We start from the raw sequence: 12,069 nt of genomic DNA on the forward strand, positions 1-12,069 counted from the left end.
ACTGGATGCCATTGTTTTCTATCTCAGATCTCTGCTCCTGATTTAAAGGCGTTCATCCTTATTCGTGTTTATACTTTCCAGAAACATTAAATATTATTATTATTTATTGGATGAGTTGTCCCTACAATACTCATTGAGGCTTTATATGCCTTTTAGCACCCGGGAGCAAGTGTTTCCTTGTTTCTCCTCAGGTGACTGCACCACCATTCTTCTGTTATGCTTGCTTTGAGAAATTGATTCAGAAAAGGGGGTGGTGATGAACAGAGTGTCTGAATTAAGCAGACCACTCTTACCCAGTCCAAAGATCAGGGCTTGATCCATCACCGTTATTTAGCTCACTACACCATCCCAGCTCAGAACCTGGCAATATGCAAATTAATCTGTCCCTGGCCGAGTGCATCATGGGAACAGGGCAGACCAAACTACCAAGCCAATTCTTCACCAGAAAGGAGACAAGCTTCTGGTGACCAGTTTCTGGCATTTCAGCCGTCGTCGGCCAGGCTTGCTTGAATCCTGATGGTGCAGTGAGCAAGGGACTCATGTCTGAGTATACCCTGCCACACCTATAGTGGCCAAAAACGATTCAGAAAAGGGGGTGGTGATGAACAGAGTGTCTGAATTAAGCAGAACACTCTTACCCAGTCCAAAGATCAGGGCTTGATCCATCACCATTATTTAGCTAACTACACCATCCCAGCTCAGAACCTGGCTATATGCAAATTAATCTGTCACTGGCCCAGTGCATCATGGGAACAGGGCAGACCAAACTACCAAGCAAATTCTTCACCAGAAAGGAGACAAGCTTCCGGGGACCAGTTTCTGGCATTTCAGCCGTCGTCGGCCCGGCTTGCTTGAATCCTGATGGTACAGTGAGCAAGGGACTCATGTCTGAGTATACCCTGCCACACCTATAGTGGCCAAAAACGATTCAGAAAAGGGGTGGTGATGAACAGAGTGTCTGAATTAAGCAGACCACTCTTACCCAGTCCAAAGATCAGGGCTTGATCCATCACCGTTATTTAGAGCACTACACCATCCCAGCTCAGAACCTGGCTATATGCAAATTAATCTGTCCCTGGCCCAGTGCATCATGGGAACAAATTCAGAAAAGGGGGTGGTGATGAACAGAGTGTCTGAATTAAGCAGACCACTCTTACCCAGTCCAAAGATCAGGGCTTGATCCATCACCGTTATTTAGCTCACTACACCATCCCAGCTCAGAACCTGGCTATATGCAAATTAATCTGTCCCTGGCCCAGTGCATCATGGGAACAGGGCAGACCAATCTACCAAGCCAATTCTTCACCAGAAAGGAGACAAGCTTCCGGGGACCGGTTTCTGGCATTTCAGCCGTCGTCGGCCCGGCTTGCTTGAATCCTGATGGTGCAGTGAGCAAGGGACTCATGTCTGAGTATACCCTGCCACACCTATAGTGGCCAAAAACGATTCAGAAAAGGGGGTGGTGATGAACAGAGTGTCTGAATTAAGCAGACCACTCTTACCCAGTCCAAAGATCAGGGCTTGATCCATCACCGTTATTTAGCTCACTACACCGTCCCAGTTCAGAACCTGGCGATATGCAAATTAATCTGTTCCTGGCCCAGTGCATCATGGGAACAGGGCAGACCAAAGTACCAAGCCAATTCTTCACCAGAAAGGAGACAAGCTTCCGGGGACCGGTTTCTGGCATTTCAGCCGTCGTCGGCCCGGCTTGCTTGAATCCTGATGGTGCAGTGAGCAAGGGACTCATGTCTGAGTATACCCTGCCACACCTATAGTGGCCAAAAACGATTCAGAAAAGGGGTGGTGATGAACAGAGTGTCTGAATTAAGCAGACCACTCTTACCCAGTACAAAGATCAGGGCTTGATCCATCACCGTTATTTAGCTCACTACACCATCCCAGCTCAGAACCTGGCTATATGCAAATTAATCTGTCCCTGGCCCAGTGCATCATGGGAACAGGGCAGACCAAACTACCAAGCCAATTCTTCACCAGAAAGGAGACAAGCTTCCGGGGACCGGTTTCTGGAATTTCAGCCGTCGTCGGCCCGGCTTGCTTGAATCCTGATGGTGCAGTGAGCAAGGGACTCATGTCTGAGTATACCCTGCCACACCTATAGTGGCCAAAAACGATTCAGAAAAGGGGGTGGTGATGAACAGAGTGTCTGAATTAAGCAGACCACTCTTACCCAGTCCAAAGATCAGGGCATGATCCATCACCGTTATTTAGCTCACTACAACATCCCAGCTCAGAACCTGGCTATATGCAAATTAATCTGTCCCTGGCCCAGTGCATAATGGGAACGGGGCAGACCAAACTACCAAGCCAATTCTTCACCAGAAAGGAGACAAGCTTCCGGTGACCGGTTTCTGGCATTTCAGCCGTCGTCGGCCCGGCTTGCTTGAATCCTGATGGTGCAGTGAGCAAGGGACTCATGTCTGAGTATACCCTGCCACACCTATAGTGGCCAAAAACGATTCAGAAAAGGGGGTGGTGATGAACAGAGTGTCTGAATTAAGCAGACCACTCTTACCCAGTCCAAAGATCAGGGCTTGATCCATCACCGTTATTTAGCTAACTACACCATCCAAGCTCAGAACCTGGCTATATGCAAATTAATCTGTCCCTGGCCCAGTGCATCATGGGAACAGGACAGACCAAACTACCAAGCCAATTCTTCACCAGAAAGGAGACAAGCTTCCGGGGACCGGTTTCTGGAATTTCAGCCGTCGTCGGCCCGGCTTGCTTGAATCCTGATGGTGCAGTGAGCAAGGGACTCATGTCTGAGTATACCCTGCCACACCTATAGTGGCCAAAAACGATTCAGAAAAGGGGGTGGTGATGAACAGAGTGTCTGAATTAAGCAGACCACTCTTACCCAGTCCAAAGATCAGGGCTTGATCCATCACCGTTATTTAGCTAACGACACCATCCCAGCTCAGAACCTGGCTATATGCAAATTAATCTGTCCCTGGCCCAGTGCATCATGGGAACAGGGCAGACTAAACTACCAAGCCAATTCTTCACCAGAAAGGAGACAAGCTTCCGGGGACCAGTTTCTGGCATTTCAGCCGTCGTCGGCCCGGCTTGCTTGAATCCTGATGGTGCAGTGAGCAAGGGACTCATGTCTGAGTATACCCTGCCACACCTATAGTGGCCAAAAACGATTCAGAAAAGGGGTGGTGATGAACAGAGTGTCTGAATTAAGCAGACCACTCTTACCCAGTCCAAAGATCAGGGCTTGATCCATCACCGTTATTTAGCTCACTACACCATCCCAGCTCAGAACCTGGCTATATGCAAATTAATCTGTCCCTGGCCCAGTGCATCATGGGAACAGATTCAGAAAAGGGGGTGGTGATGAACAGAGTGTCTGAATTAAGCAGACCACTCTTACCCAGTCCAAAGATCAGGGCTTGATCCATCACCGTTATTTAGCTCACTACACCATCCCAGCTCAGAACCTGGCTATATGCAAATTAATCTGTCCCTGGCCCAGTGCATCATGGGAACAGGGCAGACCAATCTACCAAGCCAATTCTTCACCAGAAAGGAGACAAGCTTCCGGGGACCGGTTTCTGGAATTTCAGCCGTCGTCGGCCCGGCTTGCTTGAATCCTGATGGTGCAGTGAGCAAGGGACACATGTCTGAGTATACCCTGCCACACCTATAGTGGCCAAAAACGATTCAGAAAAGGGGTGGTGATGAACAGAGTGTCTGAATTAAGCAGACCACTCTTACCCAGTCCAAAGATCAGGGCTTGATCCATCACCGTTATTTAGCTCACTACACCATCCCAGCTCAGAACCTGGCTATATGCAAATTAATCTGTCCCTGGCCCAGTGCATCATGGGAACAGGGCAGACCAAACTACCAAGCCAATTCTTCACCAGAAAGGAGACAAGCTTCCGGGGACCGGTTTCTGGCATTTCAGCCGTCAGCCCGGCTTGCTTGAATCCTGATGGTGCAGTGAGCAAGGGACTCAAGTCTGAGTATACCCTGCCACACCCATAGTGGCCAAAAACGATTCAGAAAAGGGGGTGGTGATGAACAGAATGTCTGAATTAAGCAGACCACTCTTACCCAGTCCAAAGATCAGGGCTTGATCCATCACCGTTATTTAGCTCACTACAACATCCCAGCTCAGAACCTGGCTATATGCAAATTAATCTGTCCCTGGCCCAGTGCATCATGGGAACGGGGCAGACCAAACTACCAAGCCAATTCTTCACCAGAAAGGAGACAAGCTTCCGGTGACCGGTTTCTGGCATTTCAGCCGTCGTCGGCCCGGCTTGCTTGAATCCTGATGGTGCAGTGAGCAAGGGACTCATGTCTGAGTGTACCCTGCCACACCTATAGTGGCCAAAAACGATTCAGAAAAGGGGGTGGTGATGAACAGAGTGTCTGAATTAAGCAGACCACTCTTACCCAGTCCAAAGATCAGGGCTTGATCCATCACCGTTATTTAGCTAACTACACCAATCAAGCTCAGAACCTGGCTATATGCAAATTAATCTGTCCCTGGCCCAGTGCATCATGGGAACAGGACAGACCAAACTACCAAGCCAATTCTTCACCAGCAAAGGAGACAAGCTTCCGGGGACCGGTTTCTGGAATTTCAGCCGTCGTCGGCCCGGCTTGCTTGAATCCTGATGGTGCAGTGAGCAAGGGACTCGTGTCTGAGTATACCCTGCCACACCTATAGTGGCCAAAAACGATTCAGAAAAGGGGGTGGTGATGAACAGAGTGTCTGAATTAAGCAGACCACTCTTACCCAGTCCAAAGATCAGGGCTTGATCCATCACCGTTATTTAGCTAACGACACCATCCCAGCTCAGAACCTGGCTATATGCAAATTAATCTGTCCCTGGCCCAGTGCATCATGGGAACAGGGCAGACTAAACTACCAAGCCAATTCTTCACCAGAAAGGAGACAAGCTTCCGGGGACCGGTTTCTGGAATTTCAGCCGTCGTCGGCCCGGCTTGCTTGAATCCTGATGGTGCAGTGAGCAAGGGACTCGTGTCTGAGTATACCCTGCCACACCTATAGTGGCCAAAAACGATTCAGAAAAGGGGGTGGTGATGAACAGAGTGTCTGAATTAAGCAGACCACTCTTACCCAGTCCAAAGATCATGGCTTGATCCATCACCATTATTTAGCTCACTACACCATCCCAGCTCAGAACCTGGCTATATGCAAATTAATCTGTCCCTGGCCCAGTGCATCATGGGAACAGATTCAGAAAAGGGGGTGGTGATGAACAGAGTGTCTGAATTAAGCAGACCACTCTTACCCAGCCCAAAGATCAGGGCTTGATCCAACACCGTTATTTATCTCACTGCACCATCCCAGCTCAGAACCTGGCTATATGCAAATTAATCTGTCCCTGGCCCAGTGCATCATGGGAACAGACTCAGAAAAGGGGGTGGTGATGAACAGAGTGTCTGAATTAAGCAGACCACTCTTACCCAGTCCAAAGATCAGCGCTTGATCCATCACCGTTATTTATCTCACTGCACCATCCCAGTTCAGAACCTGGCTATATGCAAATCAGTCTGTCCCTGGCCCAGTGCATCATGGGAACAGGGCAGACCAAACTACCAAGTCAATTCTTCACCAGAAGGGAGACAAGCTTCCGGGGACCGGTTTCTGGCATTTCAGCCGTCGTCGGCCCGGCTTGCTTGAATCCTGATGGTGCAGTGAGCAAGGGACTCATGTCTGAGTATACCCTGCCACACTATAGTGGCCAAAAACGATTCAGAAAAGGGGGTGGTGATGAACAGAATGTCTGAATTAAGCAGACCACTCTTACCCAGTCCAAAGATCAGGGCTTGATCCATCACCGTTATTTAGCTCACTACACCATCCCAGCTCAGAACCTGGCTATATGCAAATTAATCTGTCCCTGGCCCAGTGCATCATGGGAACAGGGCAGACCAAACTACCAAGCCAATTCTTCACCAGAAAGGAGACAAGCTTCCGGTGACCGATTTCTTGCATTTCAGCCGTCGTCGGCCCGGCTTGCTTGAATCCTGATGGTGCAGTGAGCAAGGGACTAATGTCTGAGTATACCCTGCCACACCTATAGTGGCCAAAAATGATTCAGAAAAGGGGGTGGTGATGAACAAAGTGTCTGAATTAAGCAGACCACTCTTACCCAGTCCAAAGATCAGGGCTTGATCCATCACCGTTATTTAGCTAACTACACCATCCCAGCTCAGAACCTGGCTATATGCAAATTAATCTGTCCCTGGCCCAATGCATCATGGGAAGAGGGCAGACCAAACTACCAAGCCAATTCTTCACCAGAAAGGAGACAAGCTTCCGGGGACCAGTTTCTGGCATTTCAGCCGTCGTCGGCCCGGCTTGCTTGAATCCTGATGGTGCAGTGAGCAAGGGACTCATGTCTGAGTATACCCTGCCACACCTATAGTGGCCAAAAACGATTCAGAAAAGGGGTGGTGATGAACAGAGTGTCTGAATTAAGCAGACCACTCTTACCCAGTCCAAAGATCAGGGCTTGATCCATCACCTTTATTTAGCTCACTACACCATCCCAGCTCAGAACCTGGCTATATGCAAATTAATCTGTCCCTGGCCCAGTGCATCATGGGAACAGGGCAGACCAAACTACAAAGCCAATTCTTCACCAGAAAGGAGACAAGCTTCCGGTGACCGGTTTCTGGCATTTCAGCCGTCGTCGGCCCGGCTTGCTTGAATCCTGATGGTGCAGTGAGCAAGGGACTCATGTCTGAGTATACCCTGCCACACCTATAGTGGCCAAAAACGATTCAGAAAAGGGGGTGGTGATGAACAGAGTGTCTGAATTAAGCAGACCACTCTTACCCAGTCCAAAGATCAGGGCTTGATCCATCACCGTTATTTAGCTCACTACACCATCCCAGCTCAGAACATGCCTATATGCAAATTAATCTGTCCCTGGCCCAGTGCATCATGGGAACAGGGCAGACCAAACTACCAAGCCAATTCTTCACCAGAAAGGAGACAAGCTTCCGGGGACCGGTTTCTGGCATTTCAGCCGTCGTCGGCCCGGCTTGCTTGAATCCTGATGGTGCAGTGAGCAAGGGACTCGTGTCTGAGTATACCCTGCCACACCTATAGTGGCCAAAAACGATTCAGAAAAGGGGGTGGTGATGAACAGAGTGTCTGAATTAAGCAGACCACTCTTCCCCAGTCCAAAGATCAGGGCTTGATCCATCACCGTTATTTAGCTAACTACACTATCCCAGCTCAGAACCTGGCTATATGCAAATTAATCTGTCCCTGGCCCAGTGCATCATGGGAACAGGGCAGACCAAACTACCAAGCCAATTCTTCACCAGAAAGGAGACAAGCTTCCGGGGACCAGTTTCTGGCATTTCAGCCGTCGTCGGCCCGGCTTGCTTGAATCCTGATGGTGCAGTGAGCAAGGGACTCATGTCTGAGTATACCCTGCCACACCTATAGTGGCCAAAAACGATTCAGAAAAGGGGTGGTGATGAACAGAGTGTCTGAATTAAGCAGACCACTCTTACCCAGTCCAAAGATCAGGGCTTGATCCATTACCGTTATTTAGCTCACTACACCATCCCAGCTCAGAACCTGGCTATATGCAAATTAATCTGTCCCTGGCCCAGTGCATCATGGGAACAGATTCAGAAAAGGGGGTGGTGATGAACAGAGTGTCTGAATTAAGCAGACCACTCTTACCCAGTCCAAAGATCAGGGCTTGATCCATCACCGTTATTTAGCTAACGACACCATCCCAGCTCAGAACCTGGCTATATGCAAATTAATCTGTCCCTGGCCCAGTGCATCATGGGAACAGGGCAGACTAAACTACCAAGCCAATTCTTCACCAGAAAGGAGACAAGCTTCCGGGGACCGGTTTCTGGAATTTCAGCCGTCGTCGGCCCGGCTTGCTTGAATCCTGATGGTGCAGTGAGCAAGGGACTCGTGTCTGAGTATACCCTGCCACACCTATAGTGGCCAAAAACGATTCAGAAAAGGGGGTGGTGATGAACAGAGTGTCTGAATTAAGCAGACCACTCTTACCCAGTCCAAAGATCATGGCTTGATCCATCACCATTATTTAGCTCACTACACCATCCCAGCTCAGAACCTGGCTATATGCAAATTAATCTGTCCCTGGCCCAGTGCATCATGGGAACAGATTCAGAAAAGGGGGTGGTGATGAACAGAGTGTCTGAATTAAGCAGACCACTCTTACCCAGCCCAAAGATCAGGGCTTGATCCAACACCGTTATTTATCTCACTGCACCATCCCAGCTCAGAACCTGGCTATATGCAAATTAATCTGTCCCTGGCCCAGTGCATCATGGGAACAGACTCAGAAAAGGGGGTGGTGATGAACAGAGTGTCTGAATTAAGCAGACCACTCTTACCCAGTCCAAAGACCAGCGCTTGATCCATCACCGTTATTTATCTCACTGCACCATCCCAGTTCAGAACCTGGCTATATGCAAATCAGTCTGTCCCTGGCCCAGTGCATCATGGGAACAGGGCAGACCAAACTACCAAGTCAATTCTTCACCAGAAGGGAGACAAGCTTCCGGGGACCGGTTTCTGGCATTTCAGCCGTCGTCGGCCCGGCTTGCTTGAATCCTGATGGTGCAGTGAGCAAGGGACTCATGTCTGAGTATACCCTGCCACACTATAGTGGCCAAAAACGATTCAGAAAAGGGGGTGGTGATGAACAGAATGTCTGAATTAAGCAGACCACTCTTACCCAGTCCAAAGATCAGGGCTTGATCCATCACCGTTATTTAGCTCACTACACCATCCCAGCTCAGAACCTGGCTATATGCAAATTAATCTGTCCCTGGCCCAGTGCATCATGGGAACAGGGCAGACCAAACTACCAAGCCAATTCTTCACCAGAAAGGAGACAAGCTTCCGGTGACCGATTTCTTGCATTTCAGCCGTCGTCGGCCCGGCTTGCTTGAATCCTGATGGTGCAGTGAGCAAGGGACTCATGTCTGAGTATACCCTGCCACACCTATAGTGGCCAAAAACGATTCAGAAAAGGGGTGGTGATGAACAGAGTGTCTGAATTAAGCAGACCACTCTTACCCAGTCCAAAGATCAGGGCTTGATCCATCACCTTTATTTAGCTCACTACACCATCCCAGCTCAGAACCTGGCTATATGCAAATTAATCTGTCCCTGGCCCAGTGCATCATGGGAACAGGGCAGACCAAACTACAAAGCCAATTCTTCACCAGAAAGGAGACAAGCTTCCGGTGACCGGTTTCTGGCATTTCAGCCGTCGTCGGCCCGGCTTGCTTGAATCCTGATGGTGCAGTGAGCAAGGGACTCATGTCTGAGTATACCCTGCCACACCTATAGTGGCCAAAAACGATTCAGAAAAGGGGGTGGTGATGAACAGAGTGTCTGAATTAAGCAGACCACTCTTACCCAGTCCAAAGATCAGGGCTTGATCCATCACCGTTATTTAGCTCACTACACCATCCCAGCTCAGAACATGCCTATATGCAAATTAATCTGTCCCTGGCCCAGTGCATCATGGGAACAGGGCAGACCAAACTACCAAGCCAATTCTTCACCAGAAAGGAGACAAGCTTCCGGGGACCGGTTTCTGGCATTTCAGCCGTCGTCGGCCCGGCTTGCTTGAATCCTGATGGTGCAGTGAGCAAGGGACTCGTGTCTGAGTATACCCTGCCACACCTATAGTGGCCAAAAACGATTCAGAAAAGGGGGTGGTGATGAACAGAGTGTCTGAATTAAGCAGACCACTCTTCCCCAGTCCAAAGATCAGGGCTTGATCCATCACCGTTATTTAGCTAACTACACTATCCCAGCTCAGAACCTGGCTATATGCAAATTAATCTGTCCCTGGCCCAGTGCATCATGGGAACAGGGCAGACCAAACTACCAAGCCAATTCTTCACCAGAAAGGAGACAAGCTTCCGGGGACCAGTTTCTGGCATTTCAGCCGTCGTCGGCCCGGCTTGCTTGAATCCTGATGGTGCAGTGAGCAAGGGACTCATGTCTGAGTATACCCTGCCACACCTATAGTGGCCAAAAACGATTCAGAAAAGGGGTGGTGATGAACAGAGTGTCTGAATTAAGCAGACCACTCTTACCCAGTCCAAAGATCAGGGCTTGATCCATTACCGTTATTTAGCTCACTACACCATCCCAGCTCAGAACCTGGCTATATGCAAATTAATCTGTCCCTGGCCCAGTGCATCATGGGAACAGATTCAGAAAAGGGGGTGGTGATGAACAGAGTGTCTGAATTAAGCAGACCACTCTTACCCAGCCCAAAGATCAGGGCTTGATCCAACACCATTATTTATCTCACTGCACCATCCCAGCTCAGAACCTGGCTATATGCAAATTAATCTGTCCCTGGCCCAGTGCATCATGGGAACAGATTCAGAAAAGGGGGTGGTGATGAACAGAGTGTCTGAATTAAGCAGACCACTCTTACCCAGTCCAAAGATCAGCGCTTGATCCATCACCGTCATTTATCTCACTGCACCATCCCAGTTCAGAACCTGGCTATATGCAAATCAGTCTGTCCCTGGCCCAGTGCATCATGGGAACAGGGCAGTCCAAACTACCAAGTCAATTCTTCACCAGAAAGGAGACAAGCTTCCGGGGACTGGTTTCTGGCATTTCAGCCATCGTCGGCCCGGCTTGCTTGAATCCTGATGGTGCAGTGAGCAAGGGACTCATGTCTGAGTAAACCCTGCCACACCTATAGTGGCCAAAAACAATTCAGAAAAGGGGGTGATGATGAACAGAGTGTCTGAATTAAGCAGACCACTCTTAGCCAGTCCAAAGATCAGGGCTTGATCCATCACCGTTATTTAGCTCACTACACCATCCCAGCTCAGAACCTGGCTATATGCAAATTAATCTGTCCCTGGCCCAGTGCATCATGGGAACGGGGCAGACCAAACTACCAAGCCAATTCTTCACCAGAAAGGAGACAAGCTTCCGGGCACCGGTTTCTGGCATTTCAGCCGTCGCCGGCCCGGCTTGCTTGAATCCTGATGGTGCAGTGAGCAAGGGACTCATGTCTGAGTATACCCTGCCACACCTATAGTGGCCAAAAACGATTCAGAAAAAGGGGTGGTGATGAACAGAGTGTCTGAATTAGGCAGACCACTCTTACCCAGTCCAAAGATCAGGGCTTGATCCATCACCGTTATTTAGCTCACTACACCATCCCAGCTCAGAACCTGGCTATATGCAAATTAATCTGACCCTGGCCCAGTGCGTCATGGGAACAGGGCAGACCAAACTACCAAGCCAATTCTTCACCAGAAAGGAGACAAGCTTCCGGTGACCGGTTTCTGGCATTTCAGCCGTCGTCGGCCCGGCTTGCTTGAATCCTGATGGTGCAGTGAGCAAGGGACTCATGTCTGAGTATACCCTGCCACACCTATAGTGGCCAAAAACGATTCAGAAAAGGGGGTGGTGATGAACAGAGTGTCTGAATTAAGCAGACCACTCTTACCCAGTCCAAAGTTCAGGGCTTGATCCATCACCGTTATTTAGCTCACTACTCCATCCCAGCTCAGAACCTGGCTATATGCAAATTAATCTGTCCCTGGCCCAGTGCATCATGGGAACAGGACAGACCAAACTACCAAGCCAATTCTTCACCAGAAAGGAGACAAGCTTCCGGGGACCGGTTTCTGGCATTTCAGCCATCGTCGGCCCGGCTTGCTTGAATCCTGATGGTGCAGTGAGCAAGGGACTCATGTCTGAGTAAACCCTGCCACACCTATAGTGGCCAAAAACAATTCAGAAAAGGGGGTGATGATGAACAGAGTGTCTGAATTAAGCAGACCACTCTTAGCCAGTCCAAAGATCAGGGCTTGATCCATCACCGTTATTTAGCTCACTACACCATCCCAGCTCAGAACCTGGCTATATGCAAATTAATCTGTCCCTGGCCCAGTGCATCATGGGAACAGATTCAGAAAAGGGGGTGGTGATGAACAGAGTGTCTGAATTAAGCAGACCACTCTTACCCAGCCCAAAGATCAGGGCTTGATCCAATACCG

General features: G+C 49.5%; 1 protein-coding gene across 1 annotated transcript in view; it reads right to left on the bottom strand.

Moving 5' to 3' along the window:
- The window catches only part of LOC147707493 (CD109 antigen-like), an 899,009-nt gene that overhangs the window by 122,217 nt on the left and 764,723 nt on the right, over nt 1-12,069 (bottom strand). The window lies entirely within an intron of this gene.

This window comes from Lissotriton vulgaris, chromosome 6, assembly GCF_964263255.1.
Source record: "Lissotriton vulgaris chromosome 6, aLisVul1.2, whole genome shotgun sequence".
In the NCBI taxonomy this organism is placed as follows: domain Eukaryota; kingdom Metazoa; phylum Chordata; class Amphibia; order Caudata; family Salamandridae; genus Lissotriton; species Lissotriton vulgaris.